Raw genomic sequence first — 3,953 nt, forward strand, 5'->3', positions numbered from 1 at the left:
CCCCCAACCCCTCTTGTGGTAAATTTCTAAAAACTCCACAAACTGTCACCCTGACCTTGGTGACAACAATCCCCCTACCACCTGTTACTCAGCCCCTTCCCAGAGACTTTTCAAGGCCAGGTGCAGAGCTGGATAGGGAAGTTGGCTGACTAAGCCAAGAACAGCCCCCTGAGCAAGCCAACCAGTGCCTGATGAGATCCTTGTCCTGTGTTCCACCAACCAGAGTAAGCAGGCTAGCCTTGTTGCAGGAATCTGCCCTCTGTAAAGTATAAAAGATGTCTGCTTTCTGTGTTCTGGGTTGACCCCCCCAACACCCCCCACCCCCGTGAAGGCGGGCAACCCCACGTACGTAGATCGATAAACTAAATGTTATTGCAACGATCTATTGTCAATCTGTGTTCTCTGGGTTGAGCCAAGTTTACTACAACATACTCTTTTTTTTTCTTTTGAGACAGGGTTTCTCTGTGTAGCCCTGGCTGTCCTGGAACTCACTCTGTAGACCAGGCTGGCCTCAAACTCACAAATCTGCTTGCCTCTGCCTCTGCTGGGATTAAAGGCATGTGCCACCACTGCCCGGTACAAAGACATATTCTTAAGAAAAGACCATATCCCTAAATTCTGATTGGTGAAACAACTTGGTACACGTTTGTAGATTTGAGACTTAAAAACCCAGTAGAATCTCAACTTGGGGACATGGCTCAGTTCCTGAATCTGGACCATGGCCCTGGTTGATCAGCCCCAGGGCGTATGCTCAATAAACTATCCCTGACTGACTGAGATCCGTGTTTATGTGGTTTGTGAGGCAATTTCTGGAGCCCCACATTAAGGACCGGAAATATCAATACAGGGCATTAGGACCCTGTATAGTGCACTTTAGATGGCTTGAAAATAGAAGTAGACAATGGAAAGATAATGTACTTAATTGAGATTGACATATACTGATTATAATTACTATCAGTCTGGTAACTCACATTTAATCCTTACTAGCCATAGTGGTTCTTGGTGCCAAATATGAAAATTGGTTTGATAATTGTGCCAAATATGAAACATGGATTGACAAGATACAAACCTTAGCAAGACTTAAAGGTGAAAGTAAAAAAAAAATACTCAGACAAAGAGAAGAATTTAGACAAGAAACTACTGTGCCACTGCATGATGAAACTAAAGAGGGGCAGCCCAACATTGTTAGAAAACCAACTTTAGTTTATCTAGTTAATATACAAAACGTACCAGCAGATAATAGGCATCCCCAGGGGTATGAAGAAGTTAAATGGAGTCCTATAGACATATTATATTTGAGGAGATTTAAGGAAGCAACCATTTCATATGATATGCATTCACCCTATGTTAAGTAGATATTAAATTCATGGGCAACTCAGAACAGAATTATTCCCCAAGACTGGAAATATTTGCTAACAGCAATATTGGAATCTAGTCCTGAGTTACAATGGTGCATGTGATGGAAAGAGGAAGCGAGAGCCATAGAACAATGAAATAGGGCTAGAGGTATTAATATTTCAAAGATCAGATGCTAGGTGAAGGTCAGTATGCTGAGTTACAAAGGCAGCTTGAATGTGATGATCACACCTCGGCACTATGTCATTTAGCAGCTTTAAATACTTGGGGAAAGGTTGAAGAATCACAAAAGAGATGAGTCATATACTTAAATTATACAAGGCCCAAAAAAGCCTTCACTGAAATTTTGCAAAGATTGACTTCAGCTGTAAATAGAATACTATCAGATAGAAGTCAGACAAATATTATTTTAACATTTGGCTTTTGAAAACACTAATTCAGAATGCAAAAGGGTGATGAGTCCTTTAAAGGCAAGATCAGCACAAATAGATGAATGGATTAGAAATACAGCTGATATTGGCTCTCATGTTTATGATGCTACATTGATAGAAGTAATTTCTAAAAGTTTTAAGAAAAATGAAAACCAAAAAAAAAAAAGAAAAAGAAAAAAGAAAAAAAAGAAAAATCAAAATGTCAGATGTTTTAATTGTGGTAGCCCAAGTCATTGAAACAAGATTGTAAGTAAGGCATTCCTAGAAATGATGTTTTCTAGAGATAAACCAAAAAGAAGGCCCCAGCCTTCTGGAGTATTCAGAAAATGTAGCAAAAAAGGCCAGCATTGAATTGATCAGCATGAATGCAGATCAATAAGGGACAGGCCGAAAAATCCTTTAATATTGAGAAATGTCCTCCTGCATGCCCTGATATAAAATGTGATTCAATCATTCCCTGTCTGTTTTGGAGAAACTCATCCACAGAGAAATTAAAAGATTTAAGGCCTGTTGTTAAAACAAAACAAAACAAAACAAAACAAAACACTGCTCTAGATGTTATCAAGAACAGAACAGCTTTAGTAGATAAAATGAAAAATTCAGGACAGACCAGAAAACAAGTGTTTTGGAAAACTGCTATAAATGATCAGAGACCAAAGCTAAAAATACTATTTGTATATGTATGTATATGTATGTATGATGCCATTTATTTAATGGCATTGAAATTGAATGTTAGTAGACACAGGAGCAGATGTAATGAGAATTTCACCAAAATCTTGGCATCTAGATTGGCCTTTTTAGAAGGTAAATATTCAGCTTCTAGGGATTGGAACTTTATCTCAGGTGAAAAAAAGTGCAAGATAGGTTGAATGCATAGGGCTGAAAGAACAAATAGGAAAATTAAAACCATATATGACTAATACATCCATGAATTTATGGGGATGTGATTTGTTGCAGCAATAGAAAACACAGATTAACATTCCTTCAATCTCAGAAACAAAACATAAAATAAAGAATACTTCTGAGAAAAATATTAAAATGTATCAAGAATAGTCATGGACCGATGGGTGATGGTGGCACACATCTTTAATCCCAGCACTTGAGAGGCAGAGGCAGGTGGATTTCTGAGTTCGAGGCCAGCCTGGTCTACAGAGTGAGTTCCAGGACAGCCAGGGCTACACAGAGAAACCCTGTCTCGAAAAACAAAAACAAACAAACAAACGAACAAACAAAAGTCATGGACCATCCAGGTTGTACATAAGCAGAACACAACAGCTGTTGGTCTTTCAAAAATACCAACTGCTCTATCTTTAAAATGGTTAATTTACAGATCTGTGTGGATGGAACGTTGACATCAGAAAAATTACAGGTACTAAGACAGCTGGTACAGGAACTGGTACAAGTGCTCAAATTACTGAAGAATCAACCAGTTCTTGGAATTCTCCTATATTTGCCATTAAAAAGAAATAAGAAAAATGGAGAATGTTAACAGATTAAGAGCCATAAATAAGGTAACTCAGCTGATGGGCTCTTTATCTGGGATTCCTTTGCTTTCTTTCTAACCTAAAGAATGGTCTATTACAGTGATTGACTTAAGAGACTGCTGTTTACCATACCTTTACAAAAACAGGATAAAGAAAAACTTGCCTTCACAGTGCCTATTTATAAAAATGCTCAGCTTGTTAAAAGGTATCACAAGAAAGTTTTCCCACATGGAATGTTAAATTGTCCAATGCCGTGTCAACAGTTTGCATACCAGCCATTAGAAAAAATTCATAAATAGTTCACATTAAGGCCTAGGTAAAATGTTAAGGAATAGGTAACTGCTACCTGTCTAGCCTGCCATTTTGTGTCGTTACTAATGGCATTAAAAAAAAAAAAAAACTTTTATGTTCTATTACTAGGAAACTTTGTCATGCTCTTGGAAACCAATCACAGTAGAAGTCAGAAATGCTTTGTATAGTTAGCCACAATAAATTTGGACCCAAACCAACTGCCAGGTAATGCTTCATGCACCTGTATATGAGCTTTTATGATTTTTGATTTTATAAGCTGCCTCTGGGATGTACCCCAACATAAGAGAGATACCTATACCAATATAAGAAGCTATATGGGGCCTGGAGAGATGGTTCAGCCGTTAAAGGCTAGGCTCACAACCAAAAATAT

Source organism: Mastomys coucha, unplaced genomic scaffold, assembly GCF_008632895.1.
Source record: "Mastomys coucha isolate ucsf_1 unplaced genomic scaffold, UCSF_Mcou_1 pScaffold14, whole genome shotgun sequence".
In the NCBI taxonomy this organism is placed as follows: domain Eukaryota; kingdom Metazoa; phylum Chordata; class Mammalia; order Rodentia; family Muridae; genus Mastomys; species Mastomys coucha.